Here is a 23,905-nt window from a genome sequence, read left to right as displayed (position 1 = left end):
AGATTGAGTCTGTTTTGCTTTAGTGAATCCTGGTAGGAGTGTCTTTGATCTATTTTCTGATATCAAGTTAACTTGAGCTCTGTCAGAGGTTACTTGCTTATTCTGAATATCAGAACTTATAATTTCTTGACTCTGAACAACTTGAGCCATGTCAGAGGTTGTTTTAAGAACTTTTCTTGAAGTCAGAGCAAGATCATCTTTTTCATCAGTAATTTCTTCTTCCTCAGGAGGTACATAAGCCTTGATAGGTTCACCAACCTTTTCTTTACCCTTGGATCTTGGATCTATCTGTGGTTGTGATCTAGCCAACGTTGCTTCAGTATGTGTCCTTTCTTTGATCACAATGCCTTTGAGTTTTGGAAGTGACTTTTTACCAGAAGCTTCAGATTTAGATGTGACTTTCTCTGATTTAAGTCTGGCTTCTTCTTCCTTTAAACTTTCCAAGTCCATTCCTGGATTTTCTTGAAGAAATAACTGTCTTGACATTTCCCCATCAAGATCTAGAAGTTCATCAGAACTTATCCTTTTACCAGCAGCAGAACTTATTTTTTTCCCAGTATCAGAACTTGTCCTGTGACTAGCTTGTCTTGATGTAAACCTTCTACCTTGACTATATCCGCTACCCATTCCAGAGTATCCTTGATCATCATTTCCATCATCCTTTCCTTGCAGTGTCTTGTTAGTGTTGCATTTGGACTTAATTACCTTCTCCCCCTTTTTGGCATCAGCAGGTAGTAAAAGAGAGATAAGTAATTCCACTGAGGATTGGATTTCAGTAAGTTGCGATTGCTGAGAAGCTTGATTTGTCAGAATGTCATCAATCTGAGCTTGTTGTTTCTCTTGAGTTTTCTCAATATAAGCAATCCTGTCAATGGTAGGTTGAAAGAACTTTTTCTTATCAATTTTCCAAACTTGTTCTTGTTTGATAAAGTTCTCCTGAATCTTGTGTAGCTCTGCATGAGTAGTTGAATGAAGACCTTGTAGATGTTTAATACTCAATACAGTGACTCTAAGCTGGGTTTTTAAATCATCAGAATTTAATATTTCATCAGCTTTAGTCCAGTGCTCAGCAAGATGTATTGCAGTTGGAACACATGAAACTGAGTTCCATTCCTTAGTCCACTCCTGACCTGCAGGAGTTTCACTCCAAGGTACTGGTGCAGCCCCGATAACAAACTCCTTTACCAGTTCAGACTTAGGAAGAGTCTGTTGAGGAGTATGTCCTGAAGGACCTGCTTCATCAGCATCTACAGTTGGAGCAGCTTCACCAGTATCTCCAGCATTTGCAGTATCAGAACTTAAAGAATCAGTATCTTCTGATAAGACAACAGTGTGAGTAGCAATGGAGGCTTCAGCATCCTCTAATTGCTGATCTGATACGAAGTTCTGATCAACAGCCATATCCTGATGCTCACCTAAAGTCTGATCATCAGCATCTTGATGCAGAGAAGGTGTTGTTGATAACTCTGGAGTTTGAACAGCATCAGTAACAGGTGTTGTGGAAGGATTATTTGATGTTGGAGCTTCTAAGAGAAATACTTCAGACACAACCAAGTGTTGAACATCAATATCAGCACTTGTGCCTGGATCAACAAGAGACACAGATGATGAGTTAGCCTTGTCAGATACAGCTTCCTGAGATGGAGTTGATGGAGAAGAAGTTACTGGAGCAAATTCCTTGTCTTGTGAGATCAGAGATTCCTGATCCCCTTTCTTAGCTGCTTCCTCTTCATCATCTGAAACTGGCCTTTGTGCCCTCTGTTTCTTGTACTTCCTTGTTGATTTGGATTCCTTGGGAGTTTCAGGAACTATCATTCGTCTAAGCCTCTTGAGAAGCCTAGAACCCCCAATTTCAGAATCCTTCTAAGAAACCTCTTTCTCAGCTTCAGAAACAACAGGTTCTCTAGAAGAAACCTGTTCCTCAGAATCAGATTCATCTCTCAATACAATCCTCCTTCTCTTTTGAGATGTTTGAGGAATAGTTTTTGTCCTCTTTGGCTTGGAGGATGAGGGTTGAACAGTCTGTGAAGTAGAGAGATAGGATTTGAAATAAGTCCTGAGGGTAGGTTGAGTAGAATGAGTGGTAGGTGCTGAGGATGATGGTTTTTGGGTGTTTGTGGTTGGTTGGACATCAAAGTAAACAGATCTATAAGTATCAGGATCAGCATTTACTAGGATCTGTTTTACAGACTGAGGAATCTGTAATGGTCTAACCACTTTTTTCTTAGTATCAGCATTTACCAGATCATTAAATATCGTTTTGCAACTCTAAAATGTGGGGTTGAGGAACTGACTAATTGAGGTTTATCAGTACAAAAAGTATATAAAAGTTGACAGAATCTAGCAAAATAGACAATATTTCTATTCTCTGTCATCCTATCCCCAATAAAACCAATTATTCCAGTTGCAAAATCAAAATGAGTTTGATGAATAATAGCATACCCTATGTGCTGACTCAGAATTGGGATAACATCAAAATTCGAACATTTGTTCCCAAAAGCTTTGTTAATGCAGTCAAAGAAGAAACTCCATTCTCTTCTGATATTAGCCCTTTTTAACTGCCCAAGCTTTGCCAAACTCTTTTCATATCCCAAATCAGCCATTAACTCCTGAAGTGCTGATTCCTCTGGAGTTGAAAAAGTACAATTTTCTGGGAGATGTAGAGCTTTGCGTATTGTACCGGGAGTAACTACATAAGATGAATCACCCACTTCAAAAACAATACTGGGAGTGCCATGTTTACCACCATCATCAAAGTGCCCAGTCCGCCAAAACGTCAGAACTTGTTGACTCGAAAAGACTTCAGGTTGTGTTAATGCGTACCCAATCTCACTGTGTGCAAGAAGATCTTGCACAAAATGCAATTCAGATAGAGCTTCAGCATGATCAAGAATTGCAGCATAGTTGTTGGGGACAAACTTAGCTCCATCAATGATTAAATCCTTTGGTGCCATGTGAAAAAAATATTGAGATTCAAGTATGCCTGTTAGGTGTTTGAGATAATGTCTGTATCAAAAACCAACGTGAGAAAGAAAGAGAAAGAGAGTAAAAGTAAGGAGAGAGATAAAATATAAAGAAAATAAAAGATTAAAGAAATCTTCTCTCTGTTGTACTTATACTCTGAATAAAAATGTTACCGCTGGACACCTGTCAGACATGCAGTAATAACGGACAGTTATTGGGCTCGAGAAAACAGGAATCATTACTTACCCAGTTGCCTAGTTTCAAGGAAAAACCGTTCCATTTATCAAGAGAAACAGTTTTAATTCAAAATTTAAACCGTTAGCACTGATTGAATTATTTTTCACTGCATCATTGATATTCTGAAAATACATCACATGAAAATGACCAAGATAAATTAGATATGTAAGTGCTGAAAATGAATCAGAACTTAATATAAAACAAAATTTATATGGTCATCAGAACATCAATCAGGATTTATCAACACAAGATAAAATAACTCAGAGACAAAATCTTGAAGTAAAAATAACTTTCATTAATATATCAAGACAATACATTTATGAAATGGAAATTACATCAATACTTATACAAGATTTTCCCTAAGCTTCTAATCCTAACATCAACAGCCTTAGTCCTAGCTAAGAAGCCTGACAAAGTTGATGATGAAGAAAAACAGGAAGAAGACGACATTAAGTCATCTTCTTCTTCCTACTCTCGACAAACAGAATGGCGAGTCGGATGATTCGCTCTTGCTGGCGGAGAGCTTCCAACCTTTCCTCCTCCAATCGCTCCAGATGGCGATGGTAGTCCATATAGAAGAACAGAAGGTTTGTCAGTACCTCCTGTAGGACAGAGTCCCATATCTCCTCAGGAATGGCTGTGACATGCCATTCCTGCTGCCATTCGGCACAACTTAGCTCCATATTGAAGGTTTGGTAGTTCAAAAACATGTTGTATCTGACCATTATGTTTTTGAAAGAAGAAGTATGAAGATAAGTGTGTGAGAAGAATTTGATGGAAAGACTGATGTGAAGTGGCTGCTTATATAGGCAAGAGAATGCCAGGAGACGCAAAGAAATTTAATGCTAACAGGTAGAATTAATTCTACCTCGTCTCCCTAGACTTTGAAAAAGAATAACATTCATTGGAAAGAGGAATCATGGTTTAAAACGCATAAGAAACAAGAAACAGTGGACTGTTCAAGGACGAATAACATTAATCCTAATCATAGTGACTATTAATCTTCCACTTCAACATATTCTAGTTCGAACTGAGACTGTTACCAAATTTTATTCACAGATAAGCCAAGTAAAGGATTAGACTGAGAAATCAGAACTTAGACCTATACCAGAACTTAACAGTCATCAGAACATAATTTCTTAACTCGAAAAAGGAATGCCCATCTTAGTAAATCCTCATACAAGTTCTGAGTTATAGACTTCAGAACTTAATCATCAGAACGTGTAACTAGAACTTGTCCTCAGAATTTGTGCAATAATGACACAATGACTATTTATCTAAAATAACATAGACCACCACAGAAATTTTCATCATTCAGATGGAGTGATAAGTGTGTGCATTAAGCTAAATAATAGACAAAGAGTAAAGTCTGATTCACTTTAGTACATCTTAGAAATAAGGCATAACGAAAATTTTGCTAAAGAGCTGTCATTGTCCTGAAACCTACTGATAATGAGGTCATGCTTGAGTCCACCTCAACTGTTTTGTGCTAATTTTATGCATCTTTTGAAATTCTATTTTACAGTGGCTTCTCAGTGTAAGTGAGTCACGACTGTGTATCAGAATTTATGCTTTTATCAGAGTATTTCTCCAGTAATCATAGAGTGTGAAAAGTCACCAAGAAAATATTTTGCTTTTCTAATGCATATCTACTTAATACCAGCAATGCACTTGGGTCGTCCCTTCCACATTTTTACTCTAGATCTCAAAGGAGTACCTGATTTTATTCTTTGATCTTTTTGTTTTTTCTTTGGATAAGTGAGGTTTATCAGCACTTAGTACATTCAGCAGTTTTACTAGTATCAGAACTTCACAGATGAGTAGCATTATTCTAATTTGTGACTTAGTAATAAGATATACAAAGTAAACTTAACTAAGCTCAATTATCAGAATTTGCTAGTGTCATAGGGTTTCCACTGAAATAATTACTTCTTACATGGAATCATTTGTTTATTGAAGACTACTATGTCAGTATCTAGCACAGTTATCCTCATAGGATTAAATAGGTACTTGAACAGACATATCACTTATCAGAGTTTAGAAACATATATCAGACAACGGTCAGTACTTAAAGACATTTATCAATTAAGCACAGAATACACAATGAGATTAATTCTGTAAATACTGAGCATAAAGTCTGATAACACAGAACAAGACTAAGCAGATTTAGAGAAAGAACCTGAAACCATTCCAAGTTCATTTACCAATCTTGTAAAAGTAGCTTCACACAGTGGTTTTGTGAAGATATCTGCTAGTTGTTGATCTGTGGGAACAAAATGCAATTCCACTGTACCTTCATCCACATGTTCCCTGATGAAGTGGTACCTGATGCTGATGTGCTTTGTCATTGAGTGTTGAACTGGATTACCTGTCATAGCAATAGCACTTTGATTATCACAGTAAATAGGGATTTTGAAATATGTTAACCCATAATCCAGTAACTGATTCTTCATCCAAAGAATCTGTGCACAACAGCTTCCTGCAGCAATATACTCTGCTTCTGCAGTTGATGTGGAAATTGACTTTTGTTTCTTGCTGTACTAAGAAACCAATCTGCCTCCAAGAAATTGGCAGCTTCCACTTGTGCTTTTCCTGTCAATTTTGCAACCTGCAAAATCTGCATCTGAGTAACCTATTAGTTTAAAATCTGATTCTCTTGGATACCATAATCCCAGAGCAGCTGTTCCTTTAAGATACTTAAAGATTCTTTTTACAGCTGTTAAGTGAGGTTCTCTTGGATCTGCTTGAAATCTTGCACAAAGACAGGTAGCATACATGATATCAGGTCTACTAGCAGTTAGATAGAGTAGAGAGCCAATCATACCTCTGTAGTCAGTAATATCTACTGATTTACCGGTATCCTTATCCAGTTTTATCGCAGTGGCCATTGGAGTGGATGCACTTGAACAATCTTGCATTCCAAATTTCTTCAGCAAGTTTCTGGTGTACTTGGTTTGACAAATAAAAGTGCCGTCCTCATTCTGCTTGACTTGAAGGCCCAGAAAATAGCTAAGTTCCCCCATCATACTCATATGATATCTTGACTGCATTAGCTTGGAAAACTTTTTGCAAAGTTTGTCATTTGTAGATCCAAAAATGATATCATCAACATAAATCTAGACCAGAAGTAAGTCCTTTCCATGGTTGAGGTAGAACAGTGTTTTATCTATTGTCCCTCTGTTGAATCCACTTTCCAGAAGAAACTGAGCTAAAGTCTCATACCATGCTCTAGGAGCTTGCTTAAGTCCATAAAGTGCTTTATCAAGCCTGTAGACATAATCTGGATGTTTGGTATCTACAAAACCTGGAGGTTGTTCAACATATACCTCCTCCTCCAATTCTCCATTGAGAAAAGCACTTTTCACATCCATTTAAAAGACAGTAAACTTTTTGTGAGCAGCATAGGCCAAGAATATCCTTATGGCTTCTAACCTAGCAACTGGTGCAAATGTTTCATCATAATCAATTCCCTCATGTTGAGAATATCCTTTTGCAACCAGCCTTGCCTTATTCCTTGTAATTATGCCATCACTGTCAGTTTTGTTTCTGAATACCCACTTTGTACCAACAACAGATCTATTATTTGGTCTTGGCACTAGGGTCCACACTTTGTTTCTTTCAAATTCATTCAACTCTTCCTGCATTGCTTGCACCCAATCAGCATCTTGAAGAGCTTCTTCCACTTTCTTTGGCTCAGTCTGAGAGAGAAAAGAATTGTAAAGACATTCATTTGAAGTACCTGTTCTAGTTCTGATACCTGCATCAGGATTTCCAATTATCAAATCAGGTGTATGTGATTTTATCCACTTCCTTGTAGATGGAAGGTTTTCTCTAGAACTGGATGCTCCCCCATTATCCATGCTATCTTCATTTTCTGATGCTCCCCCTGAAACTATGCTCTCTGAGTTGGATTTTTCAGTATTTAGATTTTCAGCACTATCAGAACTTGGCTTATCAGAACTTGACGAATCAGAACTTGAAGAGCCAGATGTATGTTCTGATGTTTCTTGAGCTGTGGTAGGATCTTGAGTATGCTCCCCCTGCATCGGTGCATCTTCCCTTGGCGTAGCCACCACAGTTTCAATAACATCAGAGTTTATTCCATCAGAGTTTACAGTATCAGGACTTAGACTGTCAGGAGTTTCAGTATCAGAATTTGAGTCTTCATTTTCAAATCTCAGCTGATCATGGTCAATGAAATCTTCAAGACCAGTAATCTTTTTGTCATCAAAAGAGACATTGATAGATTCCATGACCACTTTTGTTCTCAAATTATAGACTCTGAAGGCTTTTGTGGAAAGTGGATATCCAACAAAGATTCCTTCATCAGCTTTTAGATCAAACTTTGATAGCTGTTCAGGATGAGTCTTGAGAACAAAACACTTGCATCCAAATACATGAAAATATTTCAGATTTGGCTTCTTTTTCTTCACCATCTCATATGGTGTTTTTCCATGCTTGTTAATGAGTGTTGTATTTTGAGTAAAACAAGCAGTCTGCACAGCTTCAGCCCAGAAATAGGTTGGAAGCTTTGCTTCTTCAAGCATTGTACGTGCAGCTTCAATGAGAGTTCTATTCTTCCTTTCAACAACTCCATTTTGCTGTGGAGTTCCAGGAGCAGAAAATTCCTGCTTTATTCCATGTCTTTTGCAGAACTCTTCCATTATCAAATTCTTGAACTCAGTGCCATTATCACTTCTTAAAACTTTCACAGAATCTTTGACCATTTTATCCAGATGTTTGATATGATCAATCAAGGTTGATGTAGTTTCACTTTTTGTATGCAAGAAATACACCCATGTGTATCTGGTGAACTCATCCACTATGACCAACGCATACTTCTTCTTTGCAATAGACATGACATTTACTGGACCAAATAGATCAACATGTAGTAGATGATAAGGCTCAAGAATTGATGATTCAGTCTTGCTCTTGAATGAAGATTTTCTTTGTTTGGCTTTCTGACATGAATCACAAAGACCATCAGGAGCAAATACTGTGTTTGGCAATCCTCTCACAAGATCTTTCTTGACCAGTTCATTTATATTGTTGAAATTTAAATGAGAGAGTTTCTTATGCCAATTCCAGCTTTCTTCAATTGATGCTCTACTCATCAGACAGATTGCAGAACCATCAGTACTTGTTGAAAGCTTAGCTTCATAAATGTTACCACGCCTGTATCCTTTCAGAATAACTTTGCCTTTAGATTTACTCACAATTTCACAATGTTCTTCAAAGAAATCAACATGATAACCTATGTCACAGATTTGACTTATACTCAATAGGTTGTGTTTAAGTCCTGAGACCAGAGCTACTTGTTTAATTATGACATTTCCAAGATTGATATTGCCATATCCCAATATTTTTCCAATGTTTCCATCTCCATAAGAAACACTTGGGCCAGCTTTCTCCACAAAGTCTGATAGCAGGGCCTTATTTCCAGTCATATGTCCTGAACATCCACTGTCCAGAACTAGAATATTTTTCTTGTTGCCCTGCAATCACAAAGACCACTAATTATTAGTTTTAAGGACCCAGACTTGCTTGGATCCTTTGGCCTTATTAAGTTTGTTAACATTTGCAGCGGATTTAGCATCAGAGTTTATGTTAACATTTTTCTTATCAGAACTTACACTATTAGACTTTGAATCAGAATTTACACTAGAAGGAACAATGGAAACTTTCTTCAAAGAAGGTTTTATTTGATAATAATCATAGTACAAACTATGATATTCCTTACAAGTATAAATGGAATGTCATAAACTACCACAATGAAAACAAGGATTTTGTGGTTTGTATCTAACAGACTGACTCTTAACTCCTGATTTTGAAGGTAAGGAGTTAATATTCTTATTCTTCCTACAAAAAGAAGCCAGATGGTTAGAACTTCCACAGTTATGACATGTTTTCCTAGGAGCATCAGGAACAGATTTATAATCATTGCTTTTATTCACACCTTCCTTTCCATTCCTATTTTTCCTAGGTGATTTTACCTTGTTTGCATTCTTGACATCTTTCAGCTTATGCTTAAGCTGCTTCTTTGTCATTAAGCCTATGTTCACTTCAGCTGTCTTTTCCTGTTTTAGTTTATCAGAAGTTAATTTCTTTGTAACTTCTGATTTTTCATTTTCAGACTTTACAATTACAAACTTAACAGGTTTTAACTTTGGCTTTTGTTTATCAACAGACTTAATTTCTTCAGTTGCTTTATCTTTCTTATCTTCTCCATAACCTAAGCCCTCTTTCCAGTTTCCACTACTTAGCAAATTTTGAGTTGTTTTTCCAGAGTTAGTCCAAGTCCTGATAATCTCTCTTTCCTTTTCTAACTCAGTTTTTAGAGATTCATTTAATTTTAGCACTTCATTCCTAACATAAAAAGCATCATCTCTATCCTTCTGAGTTTGATGGAACATGACTAACTCTTTTTCTAAGAAATCATTTCTTTTCTTAAATGCAAGATTTTCAGAAGTTAATCTTTCACATGTTAAAGTTTGATCTCTATAGCTAACAAACATGGTTTTAAGATATCTTCTCAACTCATTAATATCATCAGTATGAAAAGCATAAGTAGTCTGAGGTACCTTTGTTTCAGCAGCTTCAGAACTGCTCTCAGCACTTTCTTTATCAGCATTTGCCATCAATGCATAGTTTTCCTCACTTTCAGAGTCTGAGGTGTCTGTCCAGCTTTTCTGCTTTGTGACAAGAGCCTTGCCTTTGTCACCCTTTACCTTCTTGCAGTCAGGAGATATGTGGCCTTTCTCACCACAGTTATAGCATTTAACATTGGTGTAATCTCCTCTGTCAGACTTTCCTCCTCTGCCTTCAGATCTTCTGAAATTCTTCTTATCAGAACTTATGCCTTTCCTGGAAAACTTCTTTCCCTTCCTGAACTTCCTGTATGCAATCTTTGTGATTCCTTTCACCATAAGAGCACACAGCTTCATCATCTCCTCATCAGCATCAGTCTCAGGCAAACTTTCAGAATCTGAGTCATCATCACTCTCAGAACTTGATGACTCAGTATCAGACTTTATGAAAAGAGCTTTACCCTTGTCTTTCTTTGAGGAAGCTGCTTTGGGGAATTCTTCTTCAGCCTTAAGAGCAACTGTCCTTGACTTTCCTCCTTTCCTCTTGCTTCTTTGTTCCATCTCCAGCTCATGAGTCTTGAGCATTCCATAGATTTCGTCAAGAGTTGTTTCATCAAGATTGTAGTTGTCTCTTATTGTCGTTGCCTTCAAATCCCAGCATTCAGGAAGAGCTAACAGGAACTTAAGGTTTGAATCTTCAATATCATACTCTTTATCAACCAATGACAAATCATTCAAAAGTTTGACAAATCTATCATATAAATCATTCAATGACTCATTAGTCTTTGAGTCAAAGTGTTCATACTCTTGAGTGAGTATTGTCTTCCTGTTCTTCTTAATTGTGTCAGTTCCCTGACACCTTGTTTCCAGAGCATCCCATATCTCCTTAGCAGTCTTGCAGTTGATTACCCTGTTTGACATTACATTATCAATGGCACTATGCAGTAAGTGTCGTACCTTAGCATCCTTAGCAATTGATGCTATGTCTTCAGCAGTATAATCACTCTTCTCCTTTGGTACGGTCTTTGCTGCTTCACCTGCAACTGCAACAGCGAGTTTGGTTGGTTTGTGAGGGTTTTCCTTGATTCTATCAAGGTATTCTGGATCTGTTGCTTCCAGGAACATGGTCATCCTTACCTTCCATAAGGGATATTCAGATGGTCTCAGTATGGGAACTCTGATGGTCTCATACCGACTCTGAATTTGTGTCTTTGGTGGTTCCTCAATTTTGGTAGGCTTAGTTGGAGTTTCTGTGTTCGACATGATTGTGTTTGGATCTTTAACTGTATGTATGTTAACAGATAGGCTCTGATACCAATTGTTAGGTCACACACACACTGTAGAGGGGGTGAATACAGTGTATAGTACACTCAAATCGAACTTTAAGAACTTAAGTAACAGAAAACAAACTTTATTGAAACAATAAACTCTGTTACAGTATGGAACTGTTACCTCTCAGTGATGAACAAATATCACGAGAGCTGCTAGGGTTACAATGAATAATCTTCTCTAATAGTGATAACACTTATAGTGTAAACCCTATATCTGTGTTTATATACTACACAGTTACAAGATAGTCGCTAATTGATATGGAATATAATTCTGCTTCCTAAAATATATCAATCAGATATCTTTTCTTCCAAGTATTCCATTCTTTACGGAATTCCTTCTTCATGCATATCTCTTCTTATGTTTATCTTGATCTTCTTTCCTTTAATCAGCTACTGTCCTTATCTGATTGTCCTTCAGCACTTAAGTTCTGATATCTATCTTCTGATGATTATCTCCTGATAACATACGTACTGATATCCTTAAGTCCTGACTTCCAGTATAAGTACTGATCAACAGTTAAGTACTGATTTATCCTGTTCAAATAAGATCTGAAAGCTAAACATAAAACATATTAGCCATGACATTATCAAATATATCTAACAAGTTGTTTCCTTCAAATCCCAACTTTCAGGAAGAGCTAAAAGGAATTTGAGATTAGTATCTTCAAGTGCATATTCCTTGTCCACCAATGACAGATCATTCAAGAGTTTGACAAATCTATCATATAAACCAGTCAATGACTCATCAGGTTTTGAGTCAAAGTGCTCATACTCTTGAGTGAGTATAGTCTTCATGTTCTTCTTAATTGAATTAGTTCCCTGGCATCTTATCTCCAAGGCATCCCATATCTCCTTTTCAGTCTTGCAGTTGATTACCCTGTTTGACGTGACATTATCAATGGCACTATGCAGCAAATGTCGTACCTTTGCATCCTTAGCAATAGATGAGATATTTTCAGCTGTATATTCACTTTTCTCCTTTGGTACTGTCTGTGCTGGCTGATCTACAACTACAACAGAGAGCTTGGTTGGCTTATGTGGTCCTTCATTGATTTTGTCAAGGTATTCTGGATGTGTAGCTTCTAGAAACATAGACATCCTAACCTTCCATATGGGATATTCAGATGGTTTTAGTATGGGAAGCCTAATAGTCTCATATCGATTATAGATTTGAGTCTTTGGAGATTCTTCAGTTTTGGTGGGCTTGGTTGGAGTTTGTGTTTCTTCAGACATGATTGATTTTGGATCTTAAACTGTTTGTGTGTTAACAGATAGCTCTGATACCACTTGTTAGGTCACACACACTGTAGAAGGGGGTTGAATACAGTGTTTAGCACAATTAAATCGAATTAAGAACACAAGTAACTGAACACAGATTTTATTCAACACAATAAACTCTGTTACAATATGTAACTGTCCTCTCTCAGTGATGAACAAATTATCACGAGAGCTGCTAGGGTTACAATGAATAATAATTACGATTATGATAACACATCTAGTGTAAACCCTATGCCTGTGTTTATATACTACACAGTTACAAGATAATGTTCTAACTGATATCGAATATAATTCTGCTTCCTAAAATATATCAATCAGTTATCTTTTCTTCCAAGTATTCTATTCTTCATAGAATTCCTTCTTCATGCATATCTCTTCTTGTATTTGTCTTGATCTTCTTTCCTTTCAATCAGCCGCCTTCCTTATCTGAAAGTTTCCTTAAGTCCTGGTATTATCTCCTGATAAATATCTCCCGATAATTTAAGTTCTGACAACTTAAGTTCTGACAACTTAAGTTCTGATATCTTAAGTCCTGACTTCAGTATAAGTGCTGATTTTCAGATAAGTCCTGAGTTGTCCTGTTTAAGTAAGATCTGAAAATTAAACACAAATCATATTAGACATGACATCACAAATATATCTAACAAATTTAAATCCTTTTAATCATGTTACCTTATACTCAATTCTTTCGGTATCTGATGGATTTTCGGGAAAAATCAAAGTGTCCGGATTCGAATTCTAACGACCTTTACATACACTCATTTACTTTATGGAATACTAATACGATCTTAGAATTTCCCTAACAGTACTCCTATATAGCGTGGTCTGATAATTTTCCTCAATTAGCATCATCAGCAAAAAGTTACTATTCATCAATGTTTCAAAAATTCCAAAAATTGGGGTTATTACAGAATTCCTTTAATGTCACATGATATTTCTGTTTTGGATGACCCATTTTCTAGTGCAATTTCAACACAAGTACTTGTCTTCCAGAATTCCTCTAGAGCCTCCACATAGAGTTTGGGATTAGAAGTTAGAGCACCTTTTGGATAAGAGTTGTTAAGAATTTGAATGAAATACGTGTACTGGTCTTTGATTTCATTAATGGCTAGAATGGTGAGGTACTTTGTCAAGCTGTGGATGATTGATGATTTGGGTGTTGCTTTGGGTGTCATAAATGAGAATACTTGAGAATTTTTGGTTTAACGTTGAGAGAATTTGAACTTTTTGGTAAGTGCAGAATACTCGATGAGAATGAATTAAAAGTTTGAAAAATGCACAAGTAGTGAACTTGAAGAGATATATATACAAAAAGTGTATTGCACAGTATGAATGTCATAAAATCCATATTTATTCTAACGCATACTCAAAATTGAACTGGATCACATAGTCAAGTAAGACTATGTAGTGAAGTCCAAATAAATACATCTATAGCAAAGTTCAAACAGAGTTATGCCGTATAGACTAAAATTAAACTGTGTCGTATAGTCTGAAATTAACTATATAATGAAGTTTAAAAGGACCTATACCACATAATTGTAAATGAAATATATCGAGTACTCTGAGAGGTAAAGTTATATTCATATAGTGAACTCACATATATGAACAAAATGTCAAAAAATTACCAATTCTTCAGAAATATCAAAATTTGAGATTCCTACAAAATTAATTATTTGTTTAATTTAAATAAATCATAAAAGTTCAGAAAGTTCTACAAAATAAGTTTTAAGTATTTATGACTTATATATATATATATATATCTAGTAAAACACTAAAATATTTATAATACATGTTTCAGCTAATTTTCATACAAATAAATATAGAATATTTAGCACTGTGAAAATTTACTACTACAAAGCAATCTTCGGATATTTTACTTAGAGCCTGAGAATGAGGAATTTAACATTCGAATTTCACTTACCAACCCGTTAAAGGTTACTTCATTCAGAGTCTTAGTAAATGATACCTTATGTCAATGTGATTTATCGTAAAATGGTTAGTTACTGCACTAGTATAGTCATACATGATTGGAGTTTATTTCAATACAAGTCCAAAATCCATTAACCGATTCCTAATCCAAAGAACTTGAGCACAACAACTACCAGCAGCAATATACTCAGTTTCAACTATACAATTTGTTGTTGATTGTTGCTTCTTGCTTGACCAAGATACTAACCTTTGTCCTAGAAATTAGTATCCCCTAATGTATTTTTCCTGTCCATCATGCATCCAGCACAATCAGAATCAATAAAGCTAATGAGATTAAATCGAGTGCCCTTAGGGTACCATAGGCCAAACTTAGGTGTCTCTTTCAAGTATTTGAAGATATTCTTAATAGCAATCAGATGTGATTCTTTGGAATTTGCCTGGAATCTTGCACAGAGGCATGTAAAAATACGATGTATGGCATGCTAGCAGTGAGATATAGTAGGGAACCAAATATTACTTTGTATGACTTGATGTCTACACTCTTCCAAAGAATTTTCCTAGAATCTTTGGAAGTTTTGTTGTCGTTGACATTGGAGTCTTTAAAGGTAATGAATTTTCCAGAAAAAACTTCTTCACTGGGTCTCTAGTGTACTTGGCTTAATTTATGAAAATTCCATGAGCTCTCTGATGAACTTGAAGACCCAAGAAATAAGCCAACTCTCCTATCATGCTCATATTATACTTACTTTGCATAAATTTAGAGAACCTTTGACATAGTTTTTCATTAGTTGATCCAAAGATGTCGTCAACCTAGATTTGCACCAGTATGATGTCATCATTGTGCTTCTTATAGAATAACTTTTTATCCATTATGCCTCTTATGAAACCACTGTTAATCAAAACTTTGACAGGGGAAGCCATTTGTACTTGCTTCAATCCATAAAATGTTTTAAGTAGTCTGTAAACAAAATCAGGATTCCCGGATCTTCAAAACCAAGTGGTTGTTTAATATAGACATCCCCATCTAGATCACCATTGAGAAATGCACTTTTGACATCCATTTGATACACCTTGAAATTTGAATATGCTATAAAATCCAGAAAGATTCTGATCGCTTCCAATCTTACAACAAGTGTAAATTTCTCACCATAATCAATTCCTTCTGCTTGTGAGTAGCTCTTTGCAACCAACCTTACTTTATTTCTAGTCACCACACCTTGTTCATCCATTTTGTTCCTATACACACATTTTGTACCAATGACATATCTGTCAATAGATGGTGGCACTAGCTCCCAGACTTTGTTCCTTTCATATTGGTTTCACTATTCTTGCATTGTTGCAATCCAGTCAGCAATCTCTAAAGCATCTTTAATTTTTCTGCTCCTCTAAAGACAGAAAATAACCATAGAGACATTAAGTTGCAACACTTCTTCTATTTCTTACACCATCATTTGGATTATAAATGATTTGATCTTTAGTATAACTTTTATCCCATCTTCTCTTAGGAACATTTCTTTGATTTGATTAAGCATTATTAATGTGATTATTTTGAGATGTTTCCCCCTGAGCTAGATAATTCTTCCAAGTTGAAACTTCCCCTGTGTTTGACACTCCCCCTGTGTTAGTGAAACTTCGCACATGTGGTGACTCGGGTACATCATCATCATCATCTTGGAATAAATCACTTTGCTGTTCCGTTTCAGGTTCATGGTTGATTTGATCTTCATCATCAGAATCATCAGTTTCTAAATCCTCAAGTTAGCATTCATTCTGAAATCTTAATTTTTCTTGACCTATCCCACTTTCATCCTTGTTGTTTGGGATCGATTATCATTAAATAATACATCCATACTTTCCATAATTTTATGTCGAGCAATAATGTAGACCCTATAAATTGTTCTTTCCAATGAATATCTTAAGAATACACCATCAAATACTTTGGCATCAAATTTTCCAACATACTCATATTGATCTTTCAATACATAGCATTTGTTTCCATACAGATGCAAATGCTTAAAAGATGCATTCTTATTACTCATTAGTAAATAAGGAGTTTTTTCATTCTTCTTTCTGATCGGTGATCTGTGCTGAACATTGCATGCATTTTTTATGGATTTAGCCCAAAAACTGGTAGGAATCTTGGATTTTGTAGCATTGTTCTTGCAACCTCAATGAGTGTTATATCATTTCTTTGCAACACACCATTTTATTGAGGTATTCTAGGGGATGATAACTGCTAAGATAAGCCTTTTTCTTTGCAAAAAGCATCCGGAATAGCATTCTTGAACTCAGTTTTATTATCACTCCTGAGTGCAATCATTAATGCATATTCTGCTTCTTTTTAAATCTTCTTATATGCCCTATGATGACATTTGGTGCTTCATCTTTTGAAAATAAAAAATCAACCCAAGTGTACCCTAAAAAGTCATCAACCATTATAGAGCATACTTATTTATATCCGTGGATTAAACATTTATAGGATCAAACAAATCCATGTGAATCAATTATAAAGGTTTGGTGATTGATGTCATACTTTTGGTTTTGTGACTAGAATTCAAGTGCAAGCATGTCTCTCACCAGTTCTTCCTTTACAAGAGAGTTCATCAAACTTAGATTTAAGTGAGATAGCTTCTTGTGCCGTAACCAAAATTCTTCATATGTTAATTTAGAATAAAAACAACATATCTCTCTTATCATTTATCTTGAAATCAACAATAAACAAACTTCCTTTTCTTACACCAGAAAAGGCCAGTCCTTTGTTCTTCTTGTAAGTGATTAAACAGTGATCTTCATCAAATTTCACTTTGAAACCTCCATCGGTAAATTGTCCAATGCTCAACAAGTTATGCTTTAGGCCTTCTATGAATGCTACAACTTCAATGATAACATTTCCATTATTTACATTTCCATGACCAATGGTTAAACCGATGTTGTCATCTCCAAGTTAACCGTTGGTCCTTTATTCTCCTCATATTGTGATAGCAGGGCTATATCGCCTGTCATGTGCTTTGATCATCCACTGTCCAAGATCCACATGACTCTTTTTTTCTTGCCCTGCATTTTCAAATGATACTAGGTTGGCTTTAGTACCAACACAGGTTTCGGTCCATATAGCTAAAAAACAGTTTTATCATTTACATTATTTGATATTTATCAAAATATATTTCTTGGTGTGTTGGTGAGTAATATGTCTAAATATATTGTAATCAAATAGAAAATCATGTATTTTTGTTTTTCATTGAAAAAATCATTAAATCATTTAAATCAATATGTACGTGAGAACATTTAAAAATCATTGCATCCATTCTTACCCACTCAATAATTTAAAATTTCAGTATGACATTTCTTTATAATAAATAATTAACCTGATAAGTTTAATAAAAGGATTTATGCAAAAAATTTCAACAGTCATCTTATATTTAGAAGGAGACCTATTTCTAGAGGTGAGAGTTTGTACCTGACTAGAAGATTCACCAACAACTTCTGACTTTACCAACAGAGTATAGTTCTTATATACACACTTTTCATCCTTATCATTATAATTCCAATGTATTCCTTCATCAGTATAAGCCTAGATTTGTCGCTCCTTGAATGATGCTTCATATTTTGTCTCAAGTTTCAGATCACTCCCATTCTTGTAACCAGTCTTATTTATGAACTTGTTTCCCTTGTAGTTTTTAGCCTTTGAGAACATATTGTATTTTTGAGATATTTGACTGTATGTGTGTCTACAACCTACTCTGATACCACTTGTTAGAAAACAAGGCTCTCAAAACTAGGCATGGAGGTGAATGACTAGTTCAAAAATGTTTCGGATTGTTTTCTAAACTTGACAACTAAAATATAAAATTATTGTAGAAATAAAACTATGTAAGAACACATGAATTTTCTACTCAAATTAATTTTTATATATAATAAAGAAATTATGTTACAGCTTCCAAGAAAAATAATGATGTTTCTCTTTGCTTCTTCTCAAGAGCGGGTTCTCGAGTTTGGCTTACAAAGAGAGAAAATATATAACAATTTTGATCCCTAATCTGTTACACATTGCTAAGGATGGGATGTACACACTATATATATCAAAATAATGTACTACAGAATGTGCACCACCTATTTACAGTAAGTTATCCTTTCCTGCAAGGTGACACGTTGTAGCTTTTTTAGGACCACTTTATTCTGTTATACGTTCATCTTCCGTTTCTATGTATTTTCCTATTTATTTTGATCCAAGGTTAGATGTAGGCTTGACAAATGTCCATGGATCACCTTCATTTGTCTTGTTGTAAAAGGCCGAGTGAGAATATCATGAACTCCGATTAGCTTGACTATGATATCCAGCTTACTTGTACTTTTCGGTGTAACATAACTCTGAACTTCATGGTATAGCATCTTTCTTGACTTCTCGGTATAGTGTAGAGTTATACTTCACGATATGGAACAAGTTTGAACTTCTCGGCGTAAGCTAAATTTGAACTTCACGGTGTAGTTGTAAACAGGAATTCACTATATGGCTTTGATAAACTTCACGATATGTCTCTTCTAGGCTTTAGGATATTGGAATTATAGAGAATCCTGTAACTTATTGACTTTAAATGTCTTCTTCCTTCAATTTGCTGCTTGAACAATCTTTATTGAACTTCTTCGAAATTGATTTATTCTATATCTATTATATACAGAACTGTTGTACAAAATTCTCAAAACTCTTATACCATTATCAGTTATTTAGAAGCCAAACAAGACAAGTACATTGAAATATTTCAGTAATCCAAATGGTAGAATCCACTTGGCCATGTGAAGTGATATTGTCACTTGAGTAGGCTTGTTATGATGGAATAGGTATTTCATGTATCTAACAATAAGGATTTCACACTGAGATCTTTACTCAATATTTTATATCATTAATATCAAACTATAGATTGAATTCTCTTTCCAAAAGCCGACAGTTCTTTAACATGATTGAACAGACATAGACATATCGAGAGAGAATAAATTTAACAACAAACAAAACCTCAATTAACAACAACACAAATTAATAAATATTATTCAAGTAGCAAACTGAAGTAAGGGAGAATAATACCTTAAACTTGCCCGCAAGGGTTGACTCAGTTGGTCAAAGAGGGGATAACTATCCTCTTGGTCACAGGTTCGAATCCCACGGGAGGAGAATTTATGATTATGCCTCCTAAGTCAGAGCCTGTCGCTTAAATGCGGTTTACCTTGGTTCACGTGCTTTGCAGGCTATTGTGTGAGCTCGTAGGGTTTACCCAGTGCGCACCCGAAGGGTAGCGGCTGCGGGTTACCTACGATTAAAAAAAATTCCTTAAACTTGAACATTAAATCGTAACCCAAATCGATCTCGAAGGTACCTACTATGAAACCTAATTAAAACAGTTCTTTCGTCGGCCGAGAGTAAGATGAGATAATTAGAGAGGGAACATGATTGATTATTTTGTAAAAGAATATTAGAAAATTTTGGCAAGGCGGTAGTTTTTCCGCTCCCTCTTTTCGGCCCAAATATATACGGCTGCTCATCCTTTTTAGGCCAAATGCTTACCGCTTCAATTTATAGATCCAGTGATATATTTTATATTTTTTAATTTGATCAATTTAACATTATTAAAAAAACACAGCCTTAGTATAAAAAAAATCTTTTATAATAAAAATCATCATATGCTCCTATTTAAAATTAATAACTTTGTGAAACAATAATTTTTCACAAATTTATTAATTTTTTTATAAAAAGATGACTTTTATCCCGGAACACTCAGACAAGTTTTCTACCCGTTATACTGTTGTTGTGATGTATATGTGTATATGCATTATCTTGTGATAAGTGCATGATTGTTATTAGAAAATCTTGCGATATATTGGAGCATGTTGATATGATATATATGCATGCCTGTTTCGTAATCTTGATATTCTATTATCAATTCAAATGCTTATAAACTGCATAATACCTATGCTAGAGATAAGCAGCAGTTGCGTATACCCTTAGTATAGGGGACCCGAAGGTGAACATTTTTCTAAACCAGGAGTCAATGTTCCCGAGTATAATATATATATATATATATATATATATATATATATATATTTATATTTATTTATTTATATGTATAGTTTCTATAACTACTAATCGGATAAGGTATATTCGATAGTTTTGAATAATAATCAAACTTATTTTCGATTATTCAAATAAAGATCGTACTTTCGTATAAGTATGTCTTTTGTTATTTATTATTCGTTTCAAGTATGAGTTTTTATAACTTCTACTTCAATTATTTTTATAAAGATTATCCTTATGGGAATATTATTTAAATAATAATATTCAGATATTTTCTAATATATCGAGATTGATTTATTTTATTAAATCATCATTACTCTAAATATTTTTTAAAATATTTTCGAGTCTTCAAAATAATTTTAAAAGTTAGAGTGGATCCCAAAACTCATTTTTAGATTTAAGATCTTCCTTTCGAAGGGGATTTAAATACTCGCTCAAAATCTGAGGGATCCGACTCTGTGGTGTATTTTATATTCACAACGAGGTTGCGGTTTTGAGAAAACATTTATATTACTTGCCCAACGTTCGGGAAGTAAGTCCATCTATTTGAGTCGGTGTAAGCAACATTGGCTCAGTGGGCGTCCATGAAAGTGTAAGTGGCTCAGTGGGAGTCCATCAATACGTAAGTGGCTGAGTGGCAGTCCAGCATAGGTCCTAATGTGGCCAGGGTGATGACCAGTGGGGAATTCGTCCATCTATTAGTAGAAAAGGTGACGTAATTGGTATCTTTGCCTGATCAGCAAGATATCAAGTTTATGCCAAGGTTTTCTCCTTTCCAAATTCATTGGATATTGCAACTCTGTTTATAATTTTCATAACAGAGGTTTTCAAGGAATGTATGAAATGTATATATATAGGTGTATATATATATCGGGACTTAATGAAGTATCACGTAACTTCATTCTTTATAATGATATTTCAAAGGCTGAATCTATTCAAGTCTTATCTTGTAGTCTCATCCATGTGATGAACTTTTGAATCTGATTATATCTTAAACGGTGGTAGTTCAAGTAGTATTCGAAAAAGATATAGGTATATTGGAGTATCTTGTAACTTCATCTTTTCAACTTATATCTGGTTAATGATTATCTTATGCATGACAAAGATTTTTAGAAAAACGTTGAGACAAGGTTAGATGTATGAGATCACCTTACAACGATATTTTTTATACGGTTATAAACTGGAACTCTGTGTATATTATGCATGGAAGAGGATTTCAAGGATTTTCAAAAGTATATATATATACTTATATACTGAATATTTTGCGACGTGGTCACGTTACGATATCAAACTCGGTTCATTTCTTCTTGATCAAGACTTTCATGAGTACTATGAGAATGCTCATATATTGTAAATGATTATACATATTATTTCGGTGGGCTTGTTGCTCACCCTTGCTTTCTTCATTCATCACACAACAACAAATAGACAAGATGAACTGGACCAAGCTCCCAATTCGTGAGCGGATAGGAAACGTTCCGCAGTTTTCTGTAGGCGTTGATGCCGTTGTAGCTGAGGTAGGAACTATCAATAGGCTAGTCTTTCAACTTTTGATGTACCAGACTTATGTATATTTATGAATTGTAATAATGGCAAAGAATATGTAAATTTATTCAGAAACCCTTTTGAGGTGTAATGGTTTATAGTTGAGGAATAAAATGACTTGTGTTATTTTTGGATATTCATCTCTGAGACTATAACTTATGGTGTGTGTGTATTATGGGGTCACAGTACGCAGTAGTTGGTTGATTATTAAGATTAAGTATTATTAAAGGAAATGGAACTCGTGACAACCCGGATCCCCGACCCCGGATTTGGGGGTGTTACATCGAGTAATAGTAGATTAATGTTAAGATTATCACACTTATTTAACGAATTTTAAATCATTATTTCAATATCATGTTCTTATTATTTAAGATGTACTTTTCAAATACTTACAACAAAAATTTATTTGTGATGAAATACTAAATATTATGTCTTTTAATATGTTTGACAACTTATTAATTAATGTATTTTAGTTTTACCTAATGTTTAAATGTAATTAATGATGTTTACATGTATAAATATTATTAAATTTGACTACATTATCGTAATTTTGGATACTCGAAAAAATAACCGATCTGATCCGAAACCCGGCGGATTTGGATTTGGATAACCCAAAATTTTTGAATTTGAATTTGAATTTTACAATACCCGATCCAAACACGACCCGTTGCCATCCCTAGTTCATTGATAAATTATGTTAGTATTTTTACTAATAAATATTATCGTATTTTGAATAAAAACCCTTACGGGAATCTTCATTACAATTGTTTAGAAGAACCCTGAAAGGAAGGTTTATTTGTTTAGAGTTGGACATGTACGTAGCCCTATGTTTTTGGATCTATATAATACACTACAACAAAATGGGGGCATTTACGACGATTTTTTTGTTCAGAAACCGTCGTAATTGAGCCAATTACGACGGGTTTTTTCTGTCATTTTTGCTCGAGTAGAAAGTTCAAAATTTTGTCACAAATTTGAATTGCGTCGTAAGCTGAAATACTGGGCCCACTTCTGGGGTTAAATAATAATAAAAACTTACGACGGAATATTGCGTCGTATGTTGGTAACTTCCGACAGAAATATCGTCGGATGTTATGAAGTGGGACCCACCGGTAATAAATTTGAGCATTTATTACGACGAATTTATCCGTCGTAAGTTGTTAACTTCCGACAGTAGAAACGTCATATTTGGTTTTGAAAAAAAAATAAATTACGACGAAATATATTATGAACAGTCATCGTAAGTTTGTATTTCCAGAAATGCATATATTCTAACCTTTTAATTTCCAGCCATTTTTGACTTCCAAATTAAATTATAAACCTACCTTTCAATTATTTAACCAAGCACTACCAACATTTATAACAAGTCAAAATACCAAAATAATATTAATGTGACCATAAATTCATACTCGTTCATAAGCGGCAAAAGCTTAGAGTATCATACGCACACTTATATGTACAAACATCCAAAAAGCCAAATTCAGTTTACAAACATAATTTGGATTATCTTACAAACATCCATCAGATATATTAACACTAACTAACATTCAACCCCTAATAACGGACCGCCACGGGGACACGATCATAAGCCGAAGCACTCATACCACGATCATCTTCCGACTCAGTAGTCTCACTGTCGCTCCCACCACCATTAGTGTCATTTTCTGTAGCTATGGCCTTCCCTTACAATGTACACTTAAATAAATTAACAAAATTATAATAGGTAATTTTGGGGTAAACTTGTAATAGATACAAACTCCTGGTACTAAATTTTTGATCAACGGTTCAAGAAAATATATGGGATCTGTACTAACTGAACTACATGACTTATTTGTACAATTGAACCAAATAAATTAAATACTTTGAAATCTCAATCTATGCCATAGCTAGCATTGATCCCTAATCACCCCTCGACAAAGTATATATACAATCTACTTAATCTGTTTTAATTTAACATTGTCATAATATTTTAT

Source organism: Apium graveolens, chromosome 4, assembly GCF_009905375.1.
Source record: "Apium graveolens cultivar Ventura chromosome 4, ASM990537v1, whole genome shotgun sequence".
NCBI classification, from domain to species: Eukaryota; Viridiplantae; Streptophyta; class Magnoliopsida; order Apiales; family Apiaceae; genus Apium; species Apium graveolens.
This window is presented reverse-complemented; position numbering follows the sequence as displayed.